Raw genomic sequence first — 13,722 nt, forward strand, 5'->3', positions numbered from 1 at the left:
CGTTTATGCCTTTTGCCCAATGTGGGAAGTTTCCAGCCATTATTTCTTCAATTTCTTTTTTTAGCCTTGCCTTCTTCTTTCATCTCTCTTTCCAAGACTTCAATGAGTGAACACTAGATATGTTTTTATGGTCCCACAGGTCTCTGCAGCACTGCTGCTGCTCTCTTCCTCCTCCTTCTTGTCCTCCTACTCCTCCTCCTATCCCCTATTCCTTCCCTTCCTCTACCCTTCCCATCCCTTCCTCCCCTTCCTCCTTCAGCTGTTTTCTCTCAGTGTTCAGATTGGGTAATTTCTGTTATTCTGTCTGTCAGTATACTGATTCTTCCCTCTCTCCTCAGCTGGGCAGGGCTGAACTGCTGGTGCAGAGCACTGTTTGAGGGGATGCAAAGGCCAGCTCTGCTCTCCAGAGGGGAAAAGAACTGACTCAGGTAACTTCAGGAAGATGGAATGCAATGCATTGTCTAACAGAGGTTTTGAGAGGACAGAACCTGAGGCCTCAACCTCAGGTTAGGTCCTGGTGTGAAATTGCTCTGGCAAAAGCAAGTGGTGGGAGAGGCTGGCACGATTCTCAATTCTCATGTAATTCGAGGCTACAGAACATTTGCTTCCTCAGATATCTCTTCCACTGGCCATTTCTTATTTACAATTCAAAAATTTTATAAGGGTTTATCTTTCAGTACATGACTGTCATCCTATTGAAAGCACAGGTCAGGGGCTTATTTTCAGGACTGCTGGGTTTCCTGGTGCACTTTCCTGCTTTCTCTCCCCCTAATATGTTAAAGGTCTTGCAAGACAAAGTCACTTATAAATGCCCAAGAAAAGTAAAGGCTTTAAAAGTAATTGCCTCATTTATAATTACTGCTTTAGAAAACATACACATCTATGTTGAAAGTTAAAAATGTCTTTTACTCAGTTTTACCTGATCCATCCATTTCTTTATTTTATTTTATTTTATTTCAGCATATTACAGGGGTACAATCAATACCAATTTGCTGGCGAGTACATGGGTGCTTGTTTTTCCATTCTTGGGTTACTTCACTTAGTAGAATGGGTTCCAGCTCTACCCAGGATTATATAAGAGGTGCTAGATCACTGTTGTTTTTGTGGCTGAATAGAACTCCATGGTATACATATGCCACGTTTTATTAATCAACTCATGTATTGATGGGCACTTGGGTTGTTTCCATATCTTTGCAATTGTGAACTGTGCTGATCCATCCATTTCTTTACAACTACATTTATCTCCTGATAATGTGCTTATACAGGAAAGACTAAGTCAGGACAAGTGACATAAAAACAAGCTTTGAGCCACACCCTATTGATAATTTGAGAACTGCCTACACTGCTGGATTGTTAAGATATGGTAATGAACTGGTTTCCATATGTATGTTAAAATGCTTACACCAAAAGAGAAAAGATGCAAAGCATCAATTTTTTGCAAACATGAAAATTATTTCCCTGCGCCAAACTCTCCCAAGTGAAGAATTATCACAGCAAGCTCACCAAAGGTGGGAGGAGGTCGTCATTCCTTGATTTCTCTTTGCAATTCTATGGCTCAGGGGGCAAAATAGGAAATATAAATGAGAGCAACAGCGTAACTACACACATGTTGACGTCACTTCCGTGTACTTCTCCGGATCATCCTCTTTTTCCTTGAGACCTCCCCTTCTTCCGTGGGACTTCCCCAGGCCTCAGTCCTGGGCCACCTCTAACTACACAGGCTCTTTCCCTAGGTGATGTCCACTGAAAGAGTCACAAAATCTGTCAATTTAGAAAGGAGGCTTTATTTCTTATAAAAGGTGTGGCCATCCTGATGGGCTGAGAAGGAAGCCACTCTGGGAGAGCGAGGGGTAAGACAGGAATGTATGCTGAAGGGGTTGGCCATATACATATTCAGTGGGTTACAAGAGGAGCTATGAATAGTCATGAAAGAGACCCGTGTGCATGCATATTAAGTTTACATGCATGTAACATACGTCCCATGATCACTTTGGGGTGGAGGTTTCATGATTAAATGCGTTAGACTTAGGTCATGTACATAACAGGGTGACATGTAGGGCCTGAGTCACTGGAGTGGAGACCGGCCAGAACCAGTCTGCAGCTGGCTGTAGTTTATTAAGGAGAAACTCTTTGTGGTCTGAAATAGCTGTCGTGTCGGAACCATAAAAACAGGAGGGAGGCTCTGGGGTCGGATGAAGGAAGCAGAGAGGCCTTCCAGCCTTTTGTTCTCTGGACTGGCCTTTGATAACATCTAGTAATGATTAGAAGGGGGGGGTATAAGCACATGGGACGTGACCATCCTCCCCTCCTGCCGAGGCCAGGGACTCTAACATGTCATTTCTCTGTGTGGATTTGGGAAAATTGCTAAAATAGATAAAATTTTTAAAAAGACAGTGTAAGAGAGTGTGTATGGACCTGGATTGTAGGGAAAGAGTTTAAATGTTATTTTTATTAAGTCCTCATGACAACATATAAATCACATTCATTGGTAAACAGCAAGCTTGCAAGTTGTAGAATCTATAGTCTGAGGAGTGATTGCAGGTGTTTAATTCTGTTAGAGCCTTATGAAGGATTTTATGAAGGATTTGACTGTTAACTTCATCCCGGGCCCCGCAGCCCTGGGCATCTGTCATTCTCTACTTGTTCACTGCTCCAAATGTCGTCTCTGGGCTGGCAGCAGCAGCCTCCCTGGGGAACTGGGTAAAAATGCAGAAGGTCATTTCCTATCTGGGTTATTAACTCCAGCCATTATTTTCTTCTTTCACTGCATTGTCTTTAACCCATGGAATACATATAGAAAGCTTAGTGTTCAGTGTAAAAATCATTGTGGTACAAAAGAATTTAGGATCGCAGGCTGCACAGGATCCTGCAAGCCATTGCTGCATGAAGCAGGCAAACCTGTGGGGGTAGAAGAGACACAAAAGGACCCATCTCAGTTAAGTCTTCTCATTCATGACCTAATATTTCTGTCCATGCATATCTATAATAAATAAAGATTTAAACAATATATATTTCAGCCTGAGAAGTAAAGAAATGCAGAATGCCAGTCTCCCCACACCTACAGAATCCGAAATCTACATTTTAATAAGACCCCCACGTGGCGCTCATGCCCATTTAAGTCTGAGAAGGGCTCGGTGATGCGGTGATGCGGGTGAAAGGCAAGGTCGTCCCTTGCGTTCACGCTGCCCTGTCGGATGAGACTCTGAGAGTCAGGTTGTTAATCATCAAAAGCAAACCCACAGATGGAATCTTACTTCTCACTCGTCAATGCCAAGTTTTTGAAATGACAAAGATAAGGATGGAAAGTTCAGCGGGGAATAACACAAAGCATCCCTCATATATGCATCCAGAGATGAATAGTTGAAGTTTTTTTTGAAACCAGGGTCAGGGCTGGAAGAGTCCGAGTTTCAGGAGCTGCAGGAGTCGGAATGCGTCCTGAGCCTCTCTCCCTTTGTCCCGTCCGTGCGGCCGTGTTTCTTCCAGGGAGGTAAACACGCGGCGCTTTGTTAGTCTTGAGCGATAAACAAAGCCGCGCACTTGTACACAGCACTCCAAACAGTGTCCTACCAGAGGAAAGAGCTCCTAATCCATAAATTACAGCAACAACTTGGAAGGAAACCGAGGCCTTTAGCCAGGGACAAGACTCTCAAGAAATATGTTGTTACCAGAATACACAGCCAGCCAGGGACTCTGGAGTAATAAATAAGACGCTGGCACGGACGGCCCAAAACCCAGCAGCAGGCTTGTCACCCCTCTCCTCCTCTCTGCCTTCTCCGCTGAGTTGGTGATGAAATTGTAATTCAGTGTTTGATGATGAAAGTCCAGTGCGCAAATTAAAACATTTAATGTTCAAATATCCCGTTTATCTGTTTGAGTTGTTAAAAAAGTTTTTCTTAAGCTAAAACTAGATTTGAGCTTCATGTTCTCATTTGGCTGAAAGTCCTACAGCAGCAAGCGGTGACTTGGCAGCAGAAGTTCATTAGAGTTAAGAGGGCCAAGGAATTGAGAGCCCAGGACGTGGAAAGGGACATAGGGACATCGGTATTCTTGATAAAGCCATGCAGTGGGGCCAGGGCATGGGGTGGACGAGAGCAGATGGGGAAAGCTCTTTCTGTCTCAGCTCCATGTTAGGGTGACCAACTCATTCCAGTTGCCTGGCATGCCCCCAATTTAGGAGCCCTGGAAACCCCTCGGTTCAGGGTACACTGGGACAGCTGGTCACCCTTCGGAGCTGTGGGCTGGAGATGGTTGGCTCTGTGCACAGCAGCGCCGGCAGGGGTGCTCACCGGACCTTGCCCCGTCTCAGTCTGCAAACCAGACGCTGTCTGAATACACACTTCAGAGAAGAGGGTGGGTGGCAGGAAGGGGGGGTCATTTCCCAAACATAGGCCACTAGTCCCTGGTGGAAACTCTTCCAACAAAGGTGCTGTTTTTGAAAACCCACTTTTTTATTTGGACAAAGGCTTCTTGAAAAATTCCTGAAAATGCTTCCTGTTTTTCATTAAGGAGATCCCTGGCACATTGCCATGGGCTTTCATAGCGCCGCCTTCAGTTGAGATTTTGTTCTTTTCTCCTCGCACCATGTTAAAACCGAAACAAAAATCAAAACATCCCCCGCTGCCCTGCATGTGGTACAGTTTGAGTTCAGTTTGAGACACTTCCGCTGAAGAACAGAAGGAGCTCAGCCCCTGTGGCCCAGAGCCTTGGACTGACTGGCCACAGTCCCTTCAATCTCAACAAAGGCAACAGTAGGATCGTGTGAGCCACACGCTTTCTGACTCAAGGACCAGAGCTGCTCTCACTTCTGCTCACACAGCAGGGGCTGTGAGCCTGGCTGCACGTGCCTGGGGACCTGAATCACCTGGTCTTGGTCAGCTCAGACACCTGTGGAGATGGAATACCTGGAGACTAGAATTGGAGGTCACCTAGAACAAGCAAGACCCTGAGACCATCTCTCTGGACACGACCATCAGTGCATTTCCCCAAGGCTCTTACTAACGCTCCCTAGGGTTTTCTCTTCTAAATGACAGTCACTCATCTTGGCTGCACACATGCCATCAGCTCACTCCTGACCCTCCAAGCTGGCTGCGGAAGCTTCTGCCCCACCTCTAACTGCCTCATCTCCCGACATTTCCCCCACTGAAGTTTCTGAGAAAGAGAGAGATAGGTTGGTTGATTCCATATCTAAGCTACTATGAAAAGTGCTTCAATGAACAAGAGAGTGCAGATTTTTTTTTATATATATTGATTTCCTTTCCTTTGGATATATACCCAGTAATGGGATTGTTGGATCATATGGTAGTTCTATTTTTGGTTTTCTGAGGAATCTCCATTCTGCTTTCCATAATGACTGTACTAATCAACATTCCCACCAACAGTGTATAAGAATTCCCTTTTCTCTACATCCTTGCCAACATTGGTTATTTTTTGTCATCTTGATAATAACCATTCTAACTAGAGTGAGATGATATCTCACTGTGGTTTTAATTTGCATTTCCCTAATGATTAGTGATATTGAGTATTTTTTCATTTGTATATCATCTTTTGAGAAATGTCTATTCAGAACATTTGCCCATTTTAAAATCAGATTATTAAATTTTTTGCTGTTAAGTTGTTTTAGTTCCTTGTATATTCTGGATATTAATCCCTTGTAGAATGGACAGTTTGTAAATATTTTCTTCCATTCTGCATGCTATCTCTTCAATCTACTGATTGTTTTCATTGCTGTACAGAAGGTTTTTAGTTAGATATAATCCCATTTGTCTATTTTTCCTTTTGTTGCCTGTGCTTTTGAGGGAGGTCTTCTCCATAAAATTTTTGCCCAGATCAATAACCTGAAACATTTCCCCTGTTTTCTTTTAGTGTTTTCATAGTTTGGGGTCTTGCATTTAAGTTTGTAATCCATTTTGAGTTGATTTTTGCATATGGCAAAAGATAAGGATCTAGTGTCATTATTCTGCATATAAATATCCAGTTTTCCCAGCACCATTTATTGAAAAGGGTGTCCTTTCCCCGTTGTATGTTCTTGGTGCCGTTGTTGAAAATCAGGTGTCTGTAAATATGTGAATTTATATCTGAGTTCTCTAGTCTGTCCCATTGATCTATGTGCCTGGTTTTATGCCAGTACCATGCTGATTTGGTTATGATAGCTTTGTAGTATAATTTGAAGTCAGGCAGTGTGGTGGCTCTAGCTTTGTTGTTTTTGTTCAGTATTTCTTTGGCTATTCAGGGCCTTTTGTGGTTCCATATAAATTTTAGGATTGTTTTTACCTATTTCTGTGAAGAGTGACATTGGTATTTTGATAGGTATTTCATTGACTCTGTAGATTACTTGACTACTATGTTCATTTTGACATTATTAATTCTTCCAATCCATCAACATGGAATCTCTTTGCATGTTTTTGTATCCTCTTAAATTTATTTCATCTGTGTTTTATAGTTTTCTTTGTGGAGTTCTTTCACCTCCCTGGTTAAATTTATTCCTAGGTTTTGTTTTGTTTTGTTTTGTTTTGTTTTGTTTTTAGCTATTGTAAATGAGATTGGCTTCTTGATTTCTTTTTCAGCTATTTAGCTCTTGGTGTATAGAAACATTACTGATTTTTGTATGTTGATTTTGTATACTGCAACTTTACTAAATGTGTTTATCAGATCAAATGTGTTTTGGTGGAGTCTTTAAGGTTTTCTAAATATAAGGTCATGTTATCTGCAAATAGGACAATTTGACTTCTTCTTTTCCAATTTGGATGGCATTTATTTCTTTCTCTTGCCTAATTATTCTAGCTAGCACCTCCAGCACTATGTTGGATAAGAGTGGTGAAAGTGGACATCCCTGTCTTGTTCCACTTCTTAGAAGAAAACCTTTTAACTTTTCCTCATTCGGCATGATGTTAGCTGTGGGCTAGTCATATATGGACTTTATTGTGCTGAGATATTTTCTTTCTATACCTAATTTGTTGAGAAGTTTGGTTTTTTAAATCATGAAGTCATATTGAATTTTAACAAATACTTTTACTCCATCTCTTGAAATGATCACATGTGACACTTTTCTCTTGCTATTTTTAGAATTCTCTTTGTCTTTTACTTTTAACAGTTTGACTATAAGGTACCTCAGAAAAGACCTTTTTGAGTTGAATATGTTTGTGGACTATTGAGCTTCCTGTGTCTGGATGTCTATATCTCTTTTAAGATTTGAGAAGTTTTCAGTTATTATTTCATTACATAGCTTTTCTATGCCTTTTCCCATCTCTTCTCCTTCTATAATTTCTATAATGCAAATATTTATTTGCTTATAACATCTCATAAGTTCTATAGGCTTTCTTCATTCTCTTTTATTCTTTTTCTTTCTTTTTTTGTCTGACTCAGTCATTTGAAAATACTATCCTCATGTTCTGAAATTCTTTCCTTTTCTTGATCTAATTTATCATTGAAGCTCTAGATTGTATTTTTTTTTTCTTTCATCTATTGAATTGCTCAGCTTAAAAATTTCTGTTTGGTTCTTTTTAATGATATCTATGTCTTTGTTGAATTTCTCGTTCAGATTATGAATTGTTTTCCTGATTTTGTTGAATTTTCTATTCGTATTCTTTTGAATCTTGCTGTGTTTCCTTAAGATCATTAGTGTAAATTCATTTTTTGGCATTTTATATATTTATTCTACTCTGGGGTCTATAACCGGATGATTATTTTGTTCCTTTGGAGGTGTCATGTTTCCTTGTTTTTTCATTTTTCTTGTGTCACTATGTTTATATCTATACAACTAGTGGAATAGTTACCTCTTCTACTTTTATGGAGCAGCTTTCATAGGGAAAGACTTTTTCCTGTAGATATGTCCTATATAATGTCAGTTGGATAGAGTGATTTGACTACAGTTCTGGGTGGGTGCAGTAGCATAATCTCCATGTGATTTATTCTGCTGTAGTCAACATCAGTGGTGTGTGCAAGGGCCTCATTGGCCTAGTATGTGGGTGTCTGTGGAAGCAGTGGTATATCATTGCTGAGGGTGGGGGCTGCTGGGCAAATTGGTACTCAGAATCTAGTGGTACATGCACTGAGTGTCACAGCTCTGCTGGTCATGAGGGTGATGTTGCCAGTGGGTGGCAGGTGCTGGATAGGCCAGTCTCCAGTCCCTGGGCAGCTCCTTTGGTCAAAAGAACAGGGTCACTGGTGGTGGTGGGTGCCAGGCAGGCTGGTCCCAGACTTGAGGGGTATGTGTAGCAGCTCCATTGGTTGAGGGTGCAGAGTCATCAGGAGGCTGATTCTCAGGCCCTGAGGAGTATGCATATTGGCTCCTTAGTCTTGGGGGTTAGCCTCCCTGCTGTGCTGGACTACCTGTTCCTGGTGGTGTAGGGCACTGAGTGGGCTCAGGTGCCAGAGTCATGGCTATACTCCTGTATCTAGCTGGGGTTGTAGCACTGCAGCCCTTTGTGTGGGCAAGATAGGATGAAAGTTGGGCTCTAGGAATGTGGAGCTGCAGGGGCTACTGGGCCCCAGGGCACGGTGCACTCTAGCAGTGGCTCTGGTCCCCAAATCACACCTTGTGTCCCAGAAAGTGGTGGGGAACCAGCACAAGTTTCTTCTCTAGAGCAATGCAGCCTCATGAACTCCAGGCAGCTCCGTGTACTGGGCTCAGGGATTGTGAGGACCCTAGGGCTCTCCTGTAGCTACGATTACAGGCAGTCACAGTGTAATGAGGACCACCAGGGATCTTTTACTTACCATCTCTGCAATGGGGAGTCCCTCTCAGCTCTGAGCCAATCCTACAGGTGCTTTGCTTCCTTCTCTAAGCTGCTATCATGCCAAGTTTCTGTGTTTCAGAAAGTTTTGGTCACTTCAGTGCTGAATTCCAGTGTGCTCCCTTAGACTCTCTACTTGAAACACAGTTATTTATTTGTTGTTTTCATCCTTCTTTGTGGAGGCGATAAGTGTTAGGCACCTCTAGTTGGCCATCTTGATGACGTCTCTGATCAATTTTTAAAAATTATTATGGGTACATATTAGTTGTATATCTTTGTAGGGTATGATTAAATTTTTTTTTGAGTCCCACTTTGTTGCCCGGACTAGAGTGCCATGGCATTAGCCTAGCTCACATCAACCTCAAACTCCTCAAGCGATCCTCCTGCGTCAGCCTCCCGAGTAGCTGGGACTACAGGCATGCGCCACCATGCCCGGCTAATTTTTTCTGTATATATTAGTTGACCAATTAATTTCTTTCTATTTTTAGTAGAGACGGGGTCTCGCTCTTGCTCAGGCTGGTCTCAAACTCCTAAGCTCAAACGATCCACCCGCGTCGGCCTCCCAGAGTGCTAGGTGGTGTGAGCCACCGCACCTGGCCTCAATTTTTTAAATAATGGTTTCTCAATGTGTTCTTCATAAACAGTGTAAATAAATAAATAGTATTGGCCGAGAATATCTGAACCCGGAACACAAAATTAGAAATTAATACATTTTTATACAGACATTTGTAGTGAACACCTTTTGTTTTGTTTGTCCAGTGCTCCAACTCAGCTTATTCTGGAAAGAGAAGCCCTTCGTTCTGTGGAAACCTATGCTGCACAGCTGGCTCTGCCTTCTCCTCCACCTGGGTGACAGGGGTGGGTGGGTGACCCAGTCCCAGCCAACGAGAGTATTTTATCCTTGCAACCACAGGATGACTAGGGAAGCTATGCCGGGCCAGCCTCTTCCTGGGAGTTTTGTTCCAGGGCTAACAGGCAAAACTGTCTCTTTCTGTGCAATTGCTAAGCCGGCGGACTGAGTCCAGAGAAGCCATGTGGAGAGCCTCCAACTGTTTGAAAACTGAGGCCAAGCAGAGACATGTGTAGATGTCAAGTGGAGAAAGAAAGAGGGGCAGAGAGGGAGAGAGATGGGGTTAGAGGTGATGATAGTGATAATGGAGTTTAAACACTAGATCCAGCCATGTCTAAAGTCAGAAGCAACCTCGATGTCTTAGTAACATGAGCCAATGAATTCCCTTTTTTTGTTTAAGCCAATCTGAGTTATGTCTTCATGTCTCTGTCACTCACAGCTGCAAGTATCCTGGCTAGTTTGCATGCGTGCATAAGTAATAACTTGCACAGGTTATTCAGTGGGTTCTGTTATAAATCAAGCTAGAGGTATGATAACCAGAGTACCCAGAAAAAAAACAGACTCTAGTCTCGTCCTGTTTGTAGCTCCTCCTGTGTGCCCCAGACCACGTGGGTTTGCAGGACCACTTCCTCCTCAATGTTTGCACAGAAAACGGCCTCTCCACTGGGCTGTTTTGTGTCACATCCTGGGTAACACTGTTAACCATCCTCTCAACAGCAGAGGCACAGGGTATGGACAAGGGGGTCCACCTTCATTGCTACATGCCCAGTATTCTGTGATCTGCAAGATTGTATAAAATTACAAATGCATTTTCCCATCACATGCACACCATTAAACTATGACTAACACCCTACAAATGATTTTTCATAGCTAGGAATTGTATATTTTCCTATGAAATAGGACGTCTCTTTTGCAGACATTTTACGGCATAATAGCAATGTTGATCTGGACAATATAAGCCAATACAATCCCTGCCAGCTTTTCCAGGAACTAAAAGTTAGCTCTGGACACTTGGAAAGGTATGAACAGCACTGCTGAGCCCTTCCTTGCACCACCACTGCTGACCAATGGGCAGCCCCTTGAAGAGGAAATTCGGCAGAGAACATTACATGATTATTTCTCAATTTCTTTTTTTTTTTCCTTTATTTCAGCATATTATTGGGGCACAAATATTTAGGTTACATGTGTTGCCAGTTTCCCCTTCCTCCCTGGAGTCATCTTAATTTCTTTTTGGTAGAACACTTGCCAGAAGGTTGAAGGTGAAGAATATCCTAGAATGTTTGGAAAGACACCTTGCTTTGGCCCCAGGAATAAACCAGAGACCTCTAATGGAAGGAGGAGTCTAGAGCAGGTGAGGTCAAAGCAATGATGCTTTATTACCTACAGTTTTTGAAGCTTCACACAAAACATACTTATGATCATTGGCTGAAAGGGAAAGATCTGGATTCAATGACTTCCCTCCCCATATAAGGACACAGGGTGCCTGTTGGAATTCCATTCCTGGTTCTGGGACTCAGGTGACTGAAGGCCAGAAAGGTGGGTGAATGATCCTCCCACATGTAGGGAGTGGGGAGTTCGTGGTTACCCCAACACCAGGGTGATCAGATGAGGCTGATGGCGCCTGGTCTCCATGCCGGAGCTGCCCACAAGCCTTTTCTAGGTCCACAGAGATGGATTCAGAAGTAGTTCAGGGCTCCACTTGCCAACTTCTCCCTCCCAACTAGGAAAGTTTCCATCATTAGGATGAAATGAGTCAGCTATTTTGAAATGCCTACTGAAGAATTTTCCTCTCTGTGCTCCACCCTTCTCCCTCCTCCTCCTTCTTCCACTTCTTCTTTTAGTTCTCCTCCTCCCCCTCCACCTCCTCCTCCTCCTCCTCCTTCTTCTTCTTCTTCTTCCACTCTGTCTTCTCCTCCTCCTCCTCGTCTTCCTCTTCTTCTTCCTCCTCCCCCTCCTCCTCTTCCTCTCCAGGCAGCCTTTCCTCGCTGAGAGCATGCCATGAGGCCGAGGTAGGAAGGGAGTAGGAGCTGGTGTAAAGGAAGTCCCAGCAGACTGGAAGGGGAAGGAGAGAGACTTCATTGGTTCTTGGAGTCAAAATCCCAGGGGCATAGGATTAGAAACACCAAAGTAGGTCAGACAGGTGGGGCAAGCAATACCTGTGCAGAAAGCTTGTTTCTGGCTTCCCCAGCTGCAGCCTAGGGAGGGTGCAAGGAAGCATCCAGATGGCAAGGTCTGGGGAGGGCCCCAACCCTGCAGATGCATATGTCAACCCAGGTGCTTCTGCACGCCACTGTGGGAGGACACGGAGGGGTTGACTGGACCAGCGGCCAGCAGACGAGCAGGACGGGAGGCTGCAGAACACACGTACGGCTCAACCCGTGCCAGCACCACCCCCTAAACAGCAGGTCTGGACACGAGTGGGGAGGCTCTGGCATCAGGCTAGATCAGCCACTCGGTGAAGCAGACAGAGAACGTAAAGGAAGCGCCACAAGCCGGAAGCCCCTTAGTGGCCACCGCTTCCCTAAACCCACCAGCTTGGGAGAGAGAAGGGAGACACGCCCCTTGAGGAGGGACAGACAGGCCTGCTAGGGAAGTCAAACTCCAAATCGGCTTAGTATTTTGCTCCAAGGACAATGGGTTAACCCGAAAGAGTGTACAAACATCAAACAAGAACCTGCGTCCCTTTATTATTTATTTATTTATTTGAGACAGAGTCTCGCTTTGTTGCCCAGGCTATGGACACTTGGAAAGGTATGAACAGCACTGCTGAGCCCTTCCTTGCACCACCACTGCTGATCAATGGGCAGCCCCTTGAAGAGGAAATTCGGCAGAGAACATTACATGATTATTTCTCAATTTCTTTTTTTTTTCTTTATTTCAGCATATTATTGGGGCACAAATGTTTAGGTTACATGTGTTGCCAGTTTCCCCTTCCCCCCTGGAGTCATCTCAATTTATTTTTGGTGGACATTTGCCAGAAGGTTGAAGGTGAAGAATATCCTAGAATGTTTGGAAAGACACCTTGCTTTGGCCCCAGGAATAAACCAGAGACCTCTAATGGAAGGAGGAGTCTAGAGCAGGTGAGGTCAAAGCAATGATGCTTTATTACCTACAGTTTTTGAAGCTGTGATAGAGTGAGTGCCGTGGCGTCAGCCTAGCTCACAGCAACCTCAATCTCCTGGGCTCAGGCAATCCTCCTGCCTCAGCCTCCCAAGTAGCTGGGACTACAGGCATGCGCCACCATGCCCAGCTAATTTTTTCTATATGTATTAGTCAGCCAATCAATTTCTTTCTAGTTATAGTAGAGATGGGGTCTTGCTCTTGCTCAGGCTGGTTTCGAACTCCTGACCTCGAGCAATCCACCCGCCTCGGCCTCCCAGAGTGCTAGGATTACAGGCGTGAGCCACCGCGCTCGGCCGAACCTGCGTCCCTTTAGTTCAGTGCTTAGTTCTTCAACATACATGTATTGATGCCTACTGCGTGTGCCGTGCTGGAGAGTCAGTCAGCAGTGAGAGAGACCGAGTCCCTGTCCCTGTGTGGCCCATATGTCTGCAGGGGAGACGGAAACTTATTCGGAAAGATGAACAAAGAGTGTTACGGGCTAAATTGTGTATCCCCAAAGTTGAGGTGCTGAAGTCCTGACCTCAGTACCCCAAATGTGGTTGTATTTGGAAACAGGGCCCTTAAAGAAATGGTTAAATTAAAATGCAGCCATTGGGTTGGGCCCTAATCCAATATGACTGGTGTCCTGATAAGAAGGGAGATAAGGACACAGGGACACACCGGGGATGTGCTCACATAGAGGAAGGGCCTCTCGGGGTCCCAGCCAGAAGGAAGCCATCTGCAGGCCAGGACAGAGGCCTCAGGAGAAACCCACCCCGCTGGTACTTCGGGTTTGGACTTCCAGCCTCCAGAACTGAAAAGAAGAAATTTTCTGTTGCTTAAGCCCCTCCGTCTGAGGTATTTTGTTACGGCAGCCCTAGCAAACTGATACAAAGAATCATTGTATTATGAATTTATTAGCAAATAAATTTTAAGATATGAGTCAGGTGGTTACCAGCAGGGCAAAGGGGTAAGAAATGCAGTGAGGGCTGTTTAGACAGGGTGATGGCCTGAGACAGGGCAAGGCCTCTCAGAGGG

The sequence above is a fragment of the Microcebus murinus genome, chromosome 11, assembly GCF_040939455.1.
Source record: "Microcebus murinus isolate Inina chromosome 11, M.murinus_Inina_mat1.0, whole genome shotgun sequence".
NCBI classification, from domain to species: Eukaryota; Metazoa; Chordata; class Mammalia; order Primates; family Cheirogaleidae; genus Microcebus; species Microcebus murinus.